At 53.8% G+C, this 16625-nt stretch overlaps 1 long non-coding RNA gene across 1 annotated transcript; it reads right to left on the bottom strand.

The window, feature by feature from the left end:
* Positions 1-2039: 2039 nt before the first annotated feature.
* On the bottom strand, positions 2040-3370 carry LOC132004031 (uncharacterized). The gene is made up of 2 exons (XR_009400412.1): positions 2459-3370; positions 2040-2329 (listed from the first exon to the last, which is right to left on the bottom strand). It is a non-coding gene; the product is annotated as an uncharacterized LOC132004031 (long non-coding RNA).
* Positions 3371-16625: the final 13255 nt, after the last annotated feature.

Below are 16625 nucleotides of genomic sequence, written 5' to 3'. Positions count from 1 at the left end.
CCCTGGTCCTGGGCCTCCTGCTGACCATCACGTTCATCATCCTTTTTGCCACTGGATCGCTGATGATTCCGCAGATGGTCAGACAGCATGGAGGCTACTAGGAGCTGCCCGTGGCCTGAGGCTGTCTCCCGGGCCGCAGCCTTTTCTGTCCGCGTCAGTCTACCGCTGCAGTCAATAAAGCGCTTGTGCGTGGGGTGCCGTGTTTTCACAGATTCCCCATCCTGCCTCTGAGAGCATGTGCCCCACTGCCCCCTGTACTTTGCCCTGTGTTACGTGTGGGGCGGGTGGGCTCGGGCTGAGGCCTGGCCTGTATCTGGCTGCCAGCTGTGGCAACACATGGCGTTGGTTTTAGGTCGAGCTCCCTCTTCCCAGAGGCCCGCTGTCCTGACCGAATGGGTTTATCTGGAGAAGGCGGGCGCTGGGTCCAGAGTGCCCTTAGGGTCCCTCTGGCTGGGGGAGTTGCAGGGCTCCTGATACGGGGGTCCACAGTCTTCCTCGGGCACCCCGTGCTCGCAGTGCTCTGCTCTCCAGAGAGCGGCGCACCCATGCCCTGAGGGGAAGCATCCTTACCTCCTCCTGCCTTGGCCTCCGAATTGTGGACACCGGATGCCCCAAGGCCGACGCTCACCCACAACCAGTGGGACAGCGGTGTGAGGTGGGTTGGCGATACCTCCCCCTTCCTCTGCTGCACACTTCGACCCCTGCTGTGGTTCAGCCACACCTGTATCCCTGCCCCAACCGCAGCGCCCCACCTCGAGGGTGCGCCACAGCGCTTGGGGGTACCCCGGGTGGAGGAGGGGTGCTGGCGGATCCGCGCCTCGGGGTTGCTTTGGAAGAGGGCCTGTCGCCCTGATCCCCAGCCGAGTGGGCAGGGAGGCAACTACCTTCCGGCCCAGGACACATCTATGCTCCCCCCCGCCCCGCCCCCACTGCCCCCTCTGGACTGAACCCGGGCATCTCTGCAGTCCTGCCCATCTATGCCCTCCTGGGATCCCCCCACACCAAGCTGGAGGGCAAAAACTTTCCCAAGTGCTGTTTGCAGAAACCTGGGCTGCGGGTGCCCCCCACCCACGCCGCCCGGCTCCTCTCTGGGCCGCCCTCCTGGTGCCCCACGGTCAGCAGCCAGGACGGTCCAGTGACCTGCGCTTGGCCTGCAGGTGCCTCACCGCTCAGCTGTGATTGAGAAGCCCCTCGTCCAAGGGGTGTGTTTGCTGCCAGAGAGGGTGGCCCGCCTTGCAGGACCCTACACCCCAGTGGGCGCAGCTCGGTGCGGTCGTGCGGGCTGGGACCCTCTTCCCGAGCTGCGGTGGGAGGCCCACCTGCCCTTCTGGCTGGGACCTGGGGGCTGTGGCCGCACGCCTCCCCGGACCCTCCAGCCCCGCAGGGATGGGAGCGGGCCCTTGCAGCGTCCCCCACCCCCCGCAAGGCCCACCCTCCCTGGGGTGGTCCCGCTGCCGCTCACACTGTGGGAGCCCGGGGAGCCGGTGCCCGCGCACTTGGGCACTCGGCGGCCCAGCCAGGGGATCCCCAGGCAGCAGCCCAGCCGGGGGATGGGGAGTTAGTGGACTGTCCCTGCTGGTGGAGGGGGTGGCGAGGGGCTGGAGCTCAGCCACCAGCGGGTTAGGGTCCTTGCCAGGGGAGGTGTTTTTGCCTCACCGTCACTTATTTTTACTACGATCTCTTTAAGGGTTCTATGATCTGACTTAAAAAGATAAAACTTGCCAAACAAGTTTTTGCCATTTTACCCAGGGAAAGTGTACACGTGGCCTTTCATGTTTCTGGTGTGTGTAGCTGTCACGACTAGTTCGGACTGTGCCCCCCACCCCCGACATCAAAAGACATCAGGTACCCACGAAGCACAAACTACGTGGCGTCAACCCCACCCTAGAATGGCCCCCCTGTGCTGCTCTGGGTGCCCCTTTAGCGGGATTTTGGGCCTCTTTTGCCTTGTTTGTCCGAACTGATATCTTCCCGGCTCCCCTGAGCCGCAGCAGGAGTCAGAACTGCGACCCTCTCTCTGGCTGACAGAGATCGTGTCGTAAGGACATAATGTATTCTGCTTCTTTATTCATCGATCAATGGACGTTTGGGCATTTCCAGTTTTCTTGGCTCTTAGGAATAACGCTGTTGGACACGTTTGTGTGGACACGTTCTTACTCCTCTTCGGTGCTCCAAGGAGTGGAGTGACGGTCGTGTCATAGCTCGTGTCACTTCTTTTGAAAAGGTCGATTTATATGTTTCAGAAAGAGAGAAAGCACACGAGCAGGGACAGAGGGAGAGGGGAAGCAGACTTCCTGCTGAGCGCACAGCCTGGCCCAGAGACCACGACCTGAAACCAAGAGCAGGTGGCTTAGCGACTGAGCCTCCCGGGCGCCCCCCTGCAGCTCTGTGAGGACCCGCCAGCCGGCCGCCAGCCGGTGCGAGGCCTCGGTTTCTCCTCACTCACCAACACTTTTACCTCAACAAAATGAGAGCAGTCCCGCTGACCGGCAGTGGCGTGTCGCCGTGGTCCACCGTGGGTTTCCTTGGTGCACGCTGCCGCCGGCGCCTTCTCACCTGTTCGTTGGTTGTTCCTGGTCAAGTCTGTCCCTTTGCTCGTCTGGCTGTTGGTCTGGTGGTTCACCTGTGCTCCGTCCTCTTGGAGGTTGTCTTCTCACCTGTGACGTGCAGATGTTTTAGTTTGCTGAAGTGCAATTGATCTCTCCTCTTTTGGTGCTTAACGGCCCATTTAAGAAACCCGGTGCCTAATCCAAGGTCCCAAAGTTTATTCTCATATTTCTGTCTGTTCTGTAGTTTAAGCTCTTCTGTGGGGTCTTGGATCCGTTGCGAGTTGACTTGTGTGTGGTCTGTGAGCTAGTGGTCTGACTGTCGCCCTTGCCGCGTGGTCTCCGTAGTCTCAGCGCCGTTGGCACCCTTGTTGGAAATCAGTTCACCGTACCTTTTGTGGGGTTATGATTGGACTCCAAGCTCTCTTCTGTTGGTCTGTACGTCTGTCCTCGAGATAGTGCCCCGCTGTCTGGGCTCCCGTGGCTTCGCAGTCTGTTTTGAAATCAGGAAGTATGAGCCCCTATGTAACCGTCCCTCAGAACAACGTACTGCTTAAAATAGAACCCATGAGAAATCATACTAGCCACCAGGCATGCTTGACGTGGGCTTAAGAAAAACAGGTACGGGGAACAGGCCTCTGGGGGAGAGGACGATACGCGCCCTTGAAGCCGAGCTGGGGGGCCGCCGGCCTCACTTCCGTATGCCCTTCCCCGAGAGCACCTGCAGACAACCCTTCTGTATGGGCTCGCTCCCTCTAGGTCACCGACTGCAGGACCAGACAGACCTCGCCTTCCCTCTTACTCATCTACAAGACTCATGGTCTTGTTGGTTGCCCCCTCCTTTCTGGCAAATATGAGACTAAGGGGTCTTCTCTCCTGTCGCCCCCCCGCCCCTCCCCCTCCTGCAGCAGACGTGTTTGTGCCTCATTGTCTTCCTGTGCGTCTGTTTTTCCAAGATTGTTTTGGACTGACAGTTCCATGTGAATTTTAAGATCAGCTTGTCCATTTCTGGAAAAAAAAAAGTATGAATTTTGATAGTGATTGCATCGAAACTATAAATAAATTTAGTTGGTATTGCCATCTTAATCATGTTAAGAGTTCAGGTGTGGGGGCCCCTGGGTGGCTCAGTGGGTTAAGCCTCTGCCTTCAGCTCAGGTCATGATCTCAGGGTGCTGGGACTGAGCCCCACATCGGGCTCCCTGCTTAGCGAGGAGCCTGCTTCCCCCGCCCCCCGCCTGTCTCTCTGCCTGCTTGTGATCTCTGTCTCTCTTTCTGTCCAATAAATAAATAAAATCTTTAAAAAAAGCAGAATCAGAGTCATCAACGCAGAGAACAAACTGATGGTTGTCAGAGGGAGGTGGCGGGGAAGTGGGGGGCCCAGGCTTCCAGTTAGGGAGGCAATGGGTCAGGAGGACGGAAGGCACAGCAGAGGCAACACAGCCGGGGACGCTGCAACGGTGCTGTCAGGTGAAGGACGGCAGCACACTTCCCGCGAGCACAGCACGACACATACTTGCTGGGTCTCTGTGTCGCACGCTTGAGACCAATCTGACATCGTGTGTCAACCACACTTCAACGGAGAGAATCATCGGTGTGATGCTCTGTATCAAGAGAAGAAGCAAGAGCACAGGCTCATCTCAGTTATGACAGAAGAAGTAATTTGACACAATCCAACAAACTTTCATGATAAAAAACATAGTAAAAACCTAAAAATAGAGGGGAGATTCCTCAACCTGATAAATGACATCTATGGGCAGTTCAAGCTGACATTATACCCGATGGTGAAAGCCTGAAAGCTCCGGCCCAGATCAGGAACAAGGACATCTGCTTACTGCACACGCATCCCACACTGTGGCGAAGGTTCCATCTGGGGCAGAAGGCAAGAAAGTGAAGGGGGCATCAGGATTGGGAAAAGTAAAACCATCACCACCTTGTAACAGAAAAACTTGACAAAATCACTGAAAAATATTAAAGACGTTAGCAAAATTGCAGGTGATAAAATCAATACACAAAAATCAGTACCAACTGGCAACCCTATGATGTAACTAAGAAAAGAAGTCTGTTTACAACAGTATCATAAAAAATTACTTGGTAAGAAATTTTACCGAATAGATGCAAGACTTGTGTGCTGAAAACTACAAAATATTGCTGAAAGGAATTAAAGCATAAATAAATGAAATCCATCCTGTGTGCACAGAACTAAACTTTTTTGTTTTTAAAGATTTTATTTATTTGACAGACAGAGATCACAAGTAGGCAGAGAGGCAGGCAGAGAGAGGGGGAAGCAGGTTCCCTGTGGAGCAGAGAGCCCGATGCGGGACTCGATCCCAGGACACGAGATCATGACCTGAGCCAAAGGCAGAGGCTTTAACCCACTGGGCCACCCAGGCGCCCTAATAATTGTGTTTTATCTCTTAAATCACCTTTGGGACAAATCCCATTTGGTCGTGGTGTATGGTCTTTCTACTATATTGCTGAGTTCAGATTGCCAGGAATTTGTTGAGTCTTTTCCCATCTGTCCTCATAAGGGATATTTTGGTCTACGGTTTTCTCCTAGCAGTGTCTTTGTTTGGCTTTGGTGTCAGGGTGAGGCTGGCCTCCTCCAGGGAGTTTCCTCCTCTTTAGACTTGTGGAAGAGTGAGCGACAGGCTGCAGCTGCTGCCCAGCTGGGTGTGGGGCATGAGTTAAAATGCCACAAACCACTGCACTGGGATTTCACGACTTTTTCTTGATTAAGCTTTCCTCTGATTTCTGTCAGCTGTTACCACTGCCCAGAGTGGGAAAATGTTAGCTCAGGTCATTTCCCCAGTTTACTTGCTACAGTGGTGGAAGGATGGGCTTTGGGGGTTTCCTGTGCCACCATTGTCCTGAGTGACGATAATGGTTGTTTCATGCGGGCACTGAATTGACAGACAAAGAGAAGGACAGATGACAAAATGGCAGAAAGTTACTGCATGAGGGCACATGGAAGCCAAGTTCTGAATGGAGTCCTGGCCCAAATCAGGCTCTTGGTGGGGCCCCTGTCCCCTCCCAGGAGGCATTTTCCACTGCTCAGACCAGTAATGAGAACAGAGATAAATGGTGGTGGTGGACTCATCTTCACACTGGATCAGTGGCCTTCTGGGTAAGAACCATGGACCACCCCCACAGCCAGGTGGGGACAATGGCCGACCACCAGGTGTCCCTGGGGCCGACCTGCTCACCATGAGGAGGGTTGTACCAGACCCACCAAGTCAGAGCTTCGAGTGGGTCCAGCGCCTGCATGAGGGGCCAGAGGCAGAAAATTCCAGACCAGTGAGGCCGTTTGCCATACCCGTGTCATCCAGCTGCTGTCCCACGACTGTCCCTCGGCTCCTGCCCAGGCTCTAGGGGCAAGCTCAAGGACATTAAGATGCTGACCCCCAAATGTGGTGCACCTTCAGTGGCCTCCATGTCCTGGAGCAGGGATATGTGGGGCCAGCTCCTGCTAACTCATAAGAGTGGTCTGTGACTGTCAAGGAATTTTCTGTGCTGATTATGAAACACAACTGTTGTTAAAATGAAACCGCATGGGAAAAAGTGGAGTACTCCAAGTCCACCACCCCACAAAGGTAAGGAATAAATTCTCAAAATCAATTTTTAAAAATTGTGGTGAAGTATATAGAGTATAAAATGTACAATATTTTAAGTTCTAATTTTAACCTTATCTACGTACACAACTAAGTTTCTTTATCTAGAAGCTAATTTTCCAAAGTACGGGTAGCGTGGGAGGAAGGGTGGTGGTGGGATCCGCGAAACAGACTCCCTGCGAGGTTTCTCTCCTGCCCTTCTGCACGGTGGTCTTTTTCGGCTTCCAACTCATCAGTCAAAGCTCGGGAGAGCTGGGGCCCCCGCAGCCCATCCTGCCCCAGCGGCCATCTGAGCCCTCCCCTTTGCGCAGGGTCCCGAGCAGGCTCCCAGCTCTAGGAGCTCATGGGGGAGGCAAGGTCACGCTGACGCCCCAGGCCTAGAGGCTTCCCCCACGTCCAGTGACATCAGTCCCTCCGGAGCCAGGAGGAGAGAGTCTAGGCGCCACCTTCATCTCGGGGTCCAAACAAGATGGGAAATACCTCAAATTATATCAGTCTGAGTCCCTCCCACACCCTGAGAAAACCCAGGCAAAGCGTGCCTGTGCTCTCCTGTGGAGGGAAACATGAGGAAACCCAGACGCTCCCTTTCTCCAGATTACTGCTCAGTGCTGTGGCTCGTTGTCCCCGGGGGCCCTTGTTCAGATCGGGTCCAGACCCCACGGAGCAGGTGACTGAAACTCCGCCAGCCCTTCCCAGTTGGATGAATTCAGATGAGGACCCCCGAGGGCTCTCTCACCTCACTGTGTCTACCACCACACGAGCCCCTTCTGTGCAAAGCGCAGCCTGGCTTGGGGCAGATGCCGACCTCCCCTGCCCAAAGAACCGTTCCCTCAAGGGTTGGGCACTCCAGGCCTGAGTGTGGGGGTGAGAGCCAAGCCCGGGAGGCTGCTGTGGCACCTGGGTCGTTCCCATGCTTGTCCCTTGGGCTTTTCTCAGGCCCACGACCATCAGTCCTGTCCAGGGCGTGAAGGGTTCCCCCAACGGCTCCTGCCCCAGCCCCAGCCCCAGTCGGGGGCCTGAGTGTGTCCCATGCGTTGGCTATGCAGTGAACTGCATAGCTGCAAACATCTAGCTGCAAACATCTCAGAAACCACGTGGTTTTTCTGTTGCTTCAGGGTTAATTGATGCCTGCACCAGTCAGGGCTGACAGATGGGAAAGAGGAGAAACATTACTCAAACCAACGTGCAAGCCAAAGTCTAAAATGTCACATAATAAAATGCTCGGTCTTCAGAAAACGCCTCTCGTTAGCTGTCATCACGGCGTTCCTGACGGAGTCTCCAGCGTACTTCCGGAGTGTAAGCTCGGCCGACAAGAGGGACAGTAGTGGTCTTGACCCCATCCAGCGGGGCCTGGAGTTTCCCCCAGTAGGAGGCAAATGACATGAGCAAAGAGCATCCTCCAAGAGGCAAACGGCACAGCTTCTAGGACACCGGCCAGTGCTCGGGGGCCCAAGGACATACCCGCAGAAGCACTGATGGAAACCAGGTCGTGTGCCCCTTGGCCCCAGGCTGGTGCCGTTCCTGGCGGATGAGGCGGGAACAATGGACCCGCTCTGGAGACAGAAAATGCTGACGAGGGTTTACACAGCAAAGTGGCATCATTCCAAAATGACCAGACGGGGCAACGGCAGGGTGCTGGGACACAGAGGCAAGAGAACACTAGGTGCTCAGGGGAACAGGTGAGCCCATGGCCTGGGCCTCGCAGCCTTGCGCCTGGTCAGGGACTCGGTCCTGCATGTCAGGCCTGGCGACGGACACGTTTTGACCAATGAAAAATCAATAAAAGTGAAGGGAGCAGTGTCCTGAAAATGTCTATATATGGGGTTTGGCCTCTTGTAACTCTGCTGTAGCCAAAAACGTGCTTGAGGAAGGTGGCGTGGCCCCAGCCAGCAGCGACATGAAGGCAAAGCCATGACCGCTGGCCCACAGGACCGGGCACGCCTGTGCCCCTGTGCCCCCAGAGACTTTTGTGAGCGGTGCATTCTGCAAGAGCTAGCTAGAACCGCGCTTCAGAAGCTCGGGGGTTGGGGGGCTCAGTCGGCACCGTGCCTGCCCCCGGCTTGGGTCACAATCCCGGGATCCTGGGACTGAACCCCGCGTCAGGCTCCCTGCTCTGGGAGGCCTGCTCCTGCCTCTGCTCCTCCTCTCTCACTCGCTCTCAAATAAACAAGTTCTTGTGCTCTCTCTGTCTCTCAAATAAATAAAATATTCTTAAAACTAGAAACTCAAATGAAACAGTAAATAAAATGTGAGAAATGAGAACATGAGGAATATAATCCAGAAATATCCATAATTATATTAGATGTGGATTAATGAAGTACTTCATTGACAAGTCTAAATATGTCATTTTTTAGCACATATACATGGGAACAAGAACACAACAAGAAACAATGAAAACTTAACCACAGTGTAAATATTTAACACAAACCCCTCAGGGCTGAAAAAACCAATTTGATAGGGAAAAAAATACATGTAAAAATTCAGTAATATTGGGTGCCTGCGTGGCTCAGTGGGCTAAGCCTCTGCCTTTGGCTCAGGTCATGACCCCAGGGTCCTGGGGTCAAGCCCCACGTTGGGCTCCCTGCTCTGTGGGAAGCCTGCTTCTGCCTCTCTCTCTGCCTGCCTCTCTGCTTACTTGTGATCTCTGTCAAATAAATAAATAAAATCTTTTTAATAAATAAATAAATAAAATCTTTTTATCACACATCTGAACAAAACACTAAGAAAATTGACCTACTGGGCTCCACGAACACTGCACTCCATGTGTTTGCGTAGGCCGCGGCGTACAAACGAACGATCTGTTGAAATTGTGGAATTGTTCGAGTTCGACAGTTGCCAAACGTTCAGCAAATATAAAACACTTCAAATATTTAAATAATTGATAGTGTGTTCTATGATCAGAGCAGAATTCATCTAGAAACCACTAATGAAAGATAAAATAGTTAAATAGAGAGACATAGCCATGTATCATTCAGTACTCAGCCGTCAAGTGAGATCACAGAAAATGAATTAAGAAAATGTGAATTCACAGAGACGAAATACGAGCAGCGGACACACACGCAGAAACGAAATGCACGGAGAGAAGGTGCAGCCGGCCGGTAGCAGAGGGTGAAGTCTTCAAGGCGCTTCGCTGCCGGGAAATGCTCCCACCGCGGACAGACTCTGGCATTAACAAACCCGGGTGGCGGGCTGGGCTCTGAGAGAAGCATCTGGAGTTCAGGAACAGGGCGCGCAGACCCTGCGATGGGACTGGGGCACGGATCGTCTGGTCAGAGAAAGTAAGAAAGGGGCTGAAGAGAAGCACGAGCCAAAGAAAGTCCAATACTAACACGGCCGACTGACTGGAATTCACGGACGCTAGAGCTGATTTAAAATAGAAGCCTTTATTCTTCCGGCGAGACACATATTTTTGAGATAAGAACAGACTGAATTTCGTAAAATGGAAATTATACGCCAGGGAACATTAACCGCAAATTTCTTGGGACACTTTTAGTAACCATACTGGACAACGTAGACATTAAGGGGAAAAACACTACCAATGGGATATTCCATGATACCCACCCCAAGACATATCATATTCAAAGTGCAAAGATATGGAAAAAAGCCAGATTTAAAAACCAATACCTAAACCAATACACCTTATCTATAGAAAATCAAAGAATTGCACCAAACGCGGGCTCTGAAAGCATGCTAGCAAGAAGTGGAGTGGAATATTTACAATGTTGAAAGAAGAAAAAACCCATTTACCCGGAATTCCCCATATACTGAAATGACTCCTTTAAAGTGAGATGAAACGTATTTTCCCAAGCAAAAACAAGGACTTCGTCAGCAGACCTACCTTGTAAGAAATGCTCGAAGAAAATCTTCCGGCAGAAATAAACGATACAGGGGCGCCTCGGTGCCTTGGTTGGTTAAGTCTGGAGCTGGGATCGAGCCCCGCGCGGGCTCCTCGCTCAGTGGGGACCCTGCTTCCCCTCCGGCCCTCCCTCCGCTGCGGTCTCTCTCTGACAAATAAATACATACAATCTTAACAAAATAAATAAGGCCACGTGGGTAGAAGCTGTCATCTAGGAAGTGCGTCGGAGAAGAAACCAAGGCAAATGGGTTAAGGTCAGACAGGCCCGGGTTAGGGTCAGACAGGCCCGGGGCTACCCGAAAGCTCAAGAGGAAAAGCTGGGGAGGAGGCGTCCGTAGGGAACTTTGAACATGTCCAGCGGTTTCAAATCGCGCAAAAAGCTTGAACCAACGTTTCTCCGGGAAGATGCATCGAGAGCCAACCCAGGAGCGCATCGCGGGTCGCCGGGGAAGCGCGACCCAAACCGCCGCGGGGGTCCACGACCTCCCCCGCAGCAAGACCGCGCGCGCGGCGAGCGGGAAAGGGAGAGCCGAGGGGCCGCCGCCGTGGGGCCCAGCGCGGCCGGGAGCCCTCGGTGGGGGTGGGGGGGGACCCTGTCGCCCCGGAGCGCACGCGGGACCCCAGCCGGCCCGACTCAGGCCGCGGCTGGCACGGACCCCGCGGGACAGGCGCACACAGACGGCGGCTACTGCGTGCTCTCGCTCCCTGGAGGTGCCCGGAGCGCGCGCAGCGGCCCCGCGGGGTTACGCAGCGGGTAGGTGTTCCCAGAGCTGGTGACAGTTTTGCAACTAGGAGTGGCCGTGGCACGACATGGTGAAGGCACTGAACGGTCATCGCCCTTAGGTGAACGTCGTCTCAGCTTAAAAACGGAAAAAAATAGACAAAATCCGACATATTCCGGGGATTCAGGAAGCCAAGCGCGCACGTGGGGCGGTGCTCACGCCCAGGAGAGCCCCCGCAGGCCCCAGCGCGGCCCAGGACAGAGGATCGCTGTGTCCGAAGTTTGGGAAATCTCTGTCCAAACGTGAGCTCTCCGCAGATTTCAGCAGGACGTCTGTGGCCGCAGGGGCCAAGCAAACCGACTGACCAGAAGTCCTTCAGAGAAGAGAACCGAGAGTGGCCACAGCAGAAGGGGCGGAGCAGTCCCGCCCGAAAGGGTGGACTCAGTTTCCCAAGTTGCTACCTTGTATTGTTTTAGAAGTGCAATTATTGTGAAAAATAAAAAAATAATAAAAGTCTAATTTTCTTTTCTTTATTTATTTAGAAATTTTTATTTTATTTATTTGAAGATTTTATTTATTTATTTGACAGAGATCACAAGTAGGCAGAGAGGCAGGCAGAGAGAGGAGGGAAGCAGGCTCCCCGCTGAGCAGAGAGCCCGATGCGGGGCTCGATCCCAGGACCCTGAGATCATGACCTGAGCCGAAGGCAGCGGCTTAACCCACTGAGCCACCCAGGCGCCCCTGATTCCCTTTTTTGGTGTTTGTTGATCGCTTCAAGCCTCACCCTTGGCCTCCCTTTCTGTCCTCCATCACGCTGACAAGAAAGCCTGGCTGCTGTCTCCTTTGGCGCTGGAGAGGAGTCCAAACCACGCGTGGCAAATCACGGCCCGGCCCCAGTTGCTGAGCCACCGGAAAAGCCTCGAGCAGGCTCCTTGCTCTGCCCCCTCAAGCCATTCGTGGACCTGCTGGGATCACCTTGCTCTCCCCATAACACATCATCGCGTCATCATGTGAGAAATACGCCTCACCTCAGCCTCTTGGAAGACTTGGGGGCTCGTCACCGTCAACACTGGGATCAGAAGTTTTGGAGAGGGTGGGGGGACATTCTCATCCTGTGGGGTGGTCTCACAGCAAGTACAACCCGACTGAACTAACAGAGGATCGCACATTCTTACGGGCACATGCCGTACTGTTCAGATGGGACACACGCGAGGCCGTAGAACAAGTCTCAATAAACGAAAACAGCTCAAAATCATACAAAATGTTTTATCTGACCACAATGAAATACAGTTAGAATTCTGTAACAGAATTAAAGCAGTTGGGCCACCTGCGGGGCTCAGTGGGTTAAAGCCTCTGCCCTCGGCTCAGGTCATGATCTTAGGGTCCTGGGATCGAGCCCCGCATCAGACTCCTTGCTCAACAGGGAGCCTGCTTCTCTCTCTGCCTCTGACTGCTTGTGCGCACTCTCTCTCTGACAAATGAATAAATAAATAAAATCTTAAAAAAAAAAAAAAAAGAAGTAAAGCAGGGAAATTCCCTGCATAAGCAGAAAAACAAAGAATAAATCACAAGATGGACAAAAAGAGCTTTGAGATGAATGAAAATAAACCCAAACATATGAGCATTTTGGGAAGCAGGCAAACAGCTCTCGGAGGGAACTCCTTCTGGCAGACACTCCTACACGAAGAGGAGAAGTAGGACCAGGGCCAGGCCTTTCCATGTGAGAACAGAGAAAACAAGGACCAAACTAAAATGAAGGCCGGAGGAAGGAAATGGTGACATTTAGGTGCGACCAGAATCGACGAACCAAAAGTGGGTTCGTGACAACACCAGCAGAACGGACAACCCTTCAGCTAGACGGACTAAGAAAAAAGTCTCCGATTTCTAAAGTCAGACATGAAAGTGGGGACACTACCACCGACTTCCAGCAATAGCAGGACTAGGGGAGTGCGGTGGGCTGCGGCACAGCAACGGGTCGGAAGAGCCGGATGAAGGAGTCAGCGCGCACCATCTCCAGACGGGTTCAAGGGGACACAGAGGGCACAAATACAGGAAAAGACAAATGACCCAGTTCAGAATGGCCAAGGGTTGGGTTAGACACTTCTCCAGGGAAAACATTCAAGGCCGGGAGCACACAGAAGAAGAGGCAGGGTCTCCTAAGTCACGGGCCAACGCCAGCCAACACGACAGTGAGACGCCCCTCTCCCCGAGACTGGATGCCTGAGTCTCTTTGTCTTTGACTTTCGACAGTCCATGACACCTCTACGTGCACATCTCTTGGACAGTCTGTGACGCGTCTACGTGCACATCTCTTTGGGGTCATTCCTTGAATTTGCGGAACTTCTTGGACATGTGGATTAGTGGGGATTTTTTCATCGATTTTGGTAAGCTTCTGCCCGTTCTTTCTTCACAAGCTCGTTCTGCGCTTTCTCTCCCCCCCACCCTGGGGCCCTCTCACCGTGTGGGACCGTGGCTGGCGTCCCACAGGCCTCTGAGGCCCGACGGGTCGTCCTCCGCTTGAGCCAGTTAGCAACCTCCGCGCTCGCTCGCTGACTCCTGACGGTCGGGCGTGTTCTCCACCCCGCAGCAAGTTCTCGCTTCATTTGCACGCTGCCCAACCTCAGAATCTCTACTGGATTCTTCTGAAAACGTTTTCTCTCTTTCCTCATAGTCTTGGTTTAGCAAAACACTACTCTCGTTTCCTTTTAACTTGTTCGATGTGTCTTTGGGGTTTCCCGATCCTATTTTAAATCTTCATCTAGCGTGTCTCTCCCCTCAAAGGCAGCTCTGCTGAACGTGTCCCTCTGTGTGTGGACTGTGTGTTTGTGACTCTTGGTCTGGAATTTTACTGGAAAACCGGACATTTTCAATCCCACGACCTGGCGGTGCTGGAAGCCAGGCCCCCGCCCGCCGGGCTTTGTTGCCCACTCTGGCTGCTGTTGCTGTTTGTTTAGGGAGGCTCCTGTGCCGGTTCTGGGAGGCCCTGTGTTCTGTGCTGGGCGTAGACTCTGAGTTTCCATTCAGTTACTTTTGTGGTGAGCTCCTGTGTGCACAGAGATTAAGGCTGGAACCAGCAAATCACCCAGCCTTTGCCAGGGGGTTTTGGGGATGGGAGACACACCTTCAAGACTCTGGTAATTTGCATGCCTGCTCTGGTTTTCACTTCCTGCTCATGCTGGGCTTCAAGGTCACCTTGATGGGAGAGATTGTCAAAATATCGATCTAGTCAGAAATACTTTGTTGGTATATGTATGTACACTAAAAAAATGTATAATCCTTAGGGAAGAGGATATTCTGAGAGAGACACTAAGCTGATATGCAAAAATATTAAAGAAACGACTGGCAACGACTCACGGATGAATGAGTGTAAGGAAAACTCAAGGCCCCAAGAGGAAATACCTCCGTCAGCTCCCTCCACACCTGCCCCACGCTCCAGCGGTCCCTAGTGCCGGTTGCGACCCAGGCCCTCACCCTGCAGAGGAGGTCAGTGCCTGGGGTGGCTCTGCCTTTCCCTCCCGCCTGTCCCTCCCCCGTCTCTGGCAGTTGCAGGAATAGCGGGGTCTTGGTCCGTCCCTGAGCTGTGGCTCCGGAAGGCAGCACAGCCTGGACTCCAGAATCACTCCAGCCCCCTTCCCCGGGGGCTGACAGACCCCACACCAGCAGGAACCCCCTGAGGGAGTCCTGACACAGGAAGGGGGGCTGAGGGGGTTCTGTGAGGCTTTCTCCAACCTGGGCCAGTTTCCACCTGTCTCGCTTGGGACAGACGAGAAATGAACCGACAGTGAGAGATAGCAGTCTCCTCGTGCAAGGCAGCCCTTCTGGAAATATCCGAGACGCTCACAGGGGGCCATGTCCAGCTCACAGAAAAAGCTCTTGATTTCCTAGATGAGGTCCATGACTCGCAGAAATTCTTGCCGGGTTCTGAAATTTAACCTGAAGATGAAGGCAGCGGCTAGAAAGCAGGGTAGGGTCGGGGCAGCCCCAGCCTCAGTCTCAGAATCTGAGGAGAGGAAGCAAGACCCTCTCCAGCGTGGTCCTGCCTGCGCTGAGCCCAGGATTCTGGAGCTCTGGGTCAGGAAGCTGTCAGCCCACAGGGAAATGCCTCTGAGAAGCTCTGGGGGCAGCCTTCCAGCATGAAAGCCCAGTCCCCAGGCAAACCTGTGATAATTGCATCAAATGACCCTGTAGAGGCTCTGAAAATGGCCCCCAAACCAAATAGCCGGTGAAGAGACCTCTACCGGGACCGGCTACGAACATGTAGAAAGAGGGGTCAGAGCTTGTGCGGCAGGAGCCAAGATCACACTCTGCCCCCACCTGGCCCCACCAGGTCCTCAGGGTTGAGTCCTCTCTGGACCGTAGGGCCGAACACAGGGCTCTCTCCCCCAGCGTCAGCCAGAGGGCTCTATCCCGCAGGAGCAGGACCTCATCACTTCTCGTCCTGCCTGGCTGCCTCCGGCTGAGCCCCCAGTGAGCGAAGTCGGAGACTGGGGCTCCCTGCTGCGCAGCTCCCAGTCGTGGAACAGAGGCTCTGCCTGGGGCTTGAAGCACGGGGCATGTAGGGACTCAGACTGTCCTTGCTTTGGGTCATGAGCTGGAGGCTCTTGAAGTCAAGGGAGGCAAGCGGCTTTCCCTCCACAGAGTGCTCAGCCCCTGGAGGGCAGGGGAGGCCCCTCAGAGAGAAGTTCCCTCCTGCAGCTCCAAAGAACCGGCTCAGAGGTTTTGCTGGGCAAAAGAAGCAGGCCACAAAGCAGATAGTTCCAATCTCTTCCCATAAAACTGGCTTCCTCTGCAATAGAACGGGACATTCAAGCCCAAGGTCAGTGTCAGAAACAGTGCAGCCATGGTGGAGGCCAGGCAGGGACCCATGAAGACTCAGTCTCAGCTGTAGGTCAGCCCCTTTGTAGGAACGGACCGTGGAATAAGCAGTCTGAGTCCTCACGTCAGGAAAAACATAAAACGCTCCTTCAGCGCAGCCGGCACTGGACTGGCGCGTGTGCAGAGCACTCCGCCCAGGACGGCCTGGCTGAACCGCTTGAGGGCCAGCGAGCAGTCAGGGGAGTCGGCGGGGTGCGGTCAGGAGGCCCTGCTGGCATATGGGTACAGCAGAGTGACTGGGCCGAGGCCGCCACTGTGCCTCCCCGAGCGGGGGCTGTGGGGAGAATGAAAGAATCAGACCAGGCGCTCAGTACTGAGCCAGCAGACAGCAGCCCCCAGCCCGGAAAGGGGGACCTGGCATTGCTGCAGCATATGGTCTAAACTGTCCAGGTTCCAGCAGAAACGGAAGAGCAAGCCGAGAAACCATGGCCCGTTCTCCGGAGAGAAAGCAGCCCACAGGAATTGCACGTCAGAGTCAGATGTGGCCTCTCACAGGAAAAGACGCAGAACAGCCTAGGAGCATGGTCAGAGAGCTAGAGGAAAGCCTGCTCCAGGGCACGAAGGAGGCAAAGTTACACAAAGCCGAGGACATCAATAGAGAGATAGACATGGTTCTTCTTAAAAAATTATTTTATTAACATATAATGTATTCTTTGCCCCAGGGGTGCAGGTCTGTGAATCGTCAGGCTTACACACTTCACAGCACTCCCCATAGCACACGCCCTCCCCGTGTCCGTCCCCAGCTTCCCCTCCACACCCCTCCCCACAGCAACCCTGTTTGTTTTGTGAGATTAAGAGTTTCTTACGGTTTGTCTCCCTCCCGATCCCATCTTGTTTCATTTTTTCCTTCCCTACCCCCACAACCCCCCACCTGCCTCTCTGATTCCTCATATCAGGGAGATTATATGATAATTGTCTTTCTCTGATAGACTTATTTCGTTCAGCATAAAATCCTCTAGTTCCATCCACACCATCGCAAATGGCAAGATTTCATTTCTGTTGATGGCTGCATAGTATT

Source organism: Mustela nigripes, chromosome 1 (assembly GCF_022355385.1).
Source record: "Mustela nigripes isolate SB6536 chromosome 1, MUSNIG.SB6536, whole genome shotgun sequence".
NCBI classification, from domain to species: domain Eukaryota; kingdom Metazoa; phylum Chordata; class Mammalia; order Carnivora; family Mustelidae; genus Mustela; species Mustela nigripes.
Note: the sequence above shows the minus strand (reverse complement) of the source record. Positions and strands in the feature narration are given on the sequence as shown.